Raw genomic sequence first — 370 nt, forward strand, 5'->3', positions numbered from 1 at the left:
CCGGCCTGAGCGGTGGGCAGAGGGCGGAGGAGAGCACCAGGGAAAGGGCAGCGTCGATCCTCGGTCCGGGGGCCCGCACGGCAATGCCACTCACCTGCAGAGAACCCTCCATGGCTCCCCACGCTGGCAGAGTGATGGCCGAGCCTCCGCGTGGCGTTTAAGACGCTCACAGGCCCCTGGTCGGGGTGGCTCCGTAGTGGGAGCGTGGCCCTGAGCTCCGAAGGGTCTCGGGTTGGTGTTTCTGGTCAAGGCCGTGTGTCTGGGTTCCAAGTTCAACCCCCAGGCCCCCGTCGGGGTGCCTGCAGTAGGCACCCAATTGATGTGTCTCTCTCAGATGTTACTTTCGGCCTCTCACCTCCCCACCCACCTT

This window comes from Myotis davidii, unplaced genomic scaffold (genome assembly GCF_000327345.1).
Source record: "Myotis davidii unplaced genomic scaffold, ASM32734v1 scaffold332, whole genome shotgun sequence".
Taxonomy (NCBI): Eukaryota; Metazoa; Chordata; class Mammalia; order Chiroptera; family Vespertilionidae; genus Myotis; species Myotis davidii.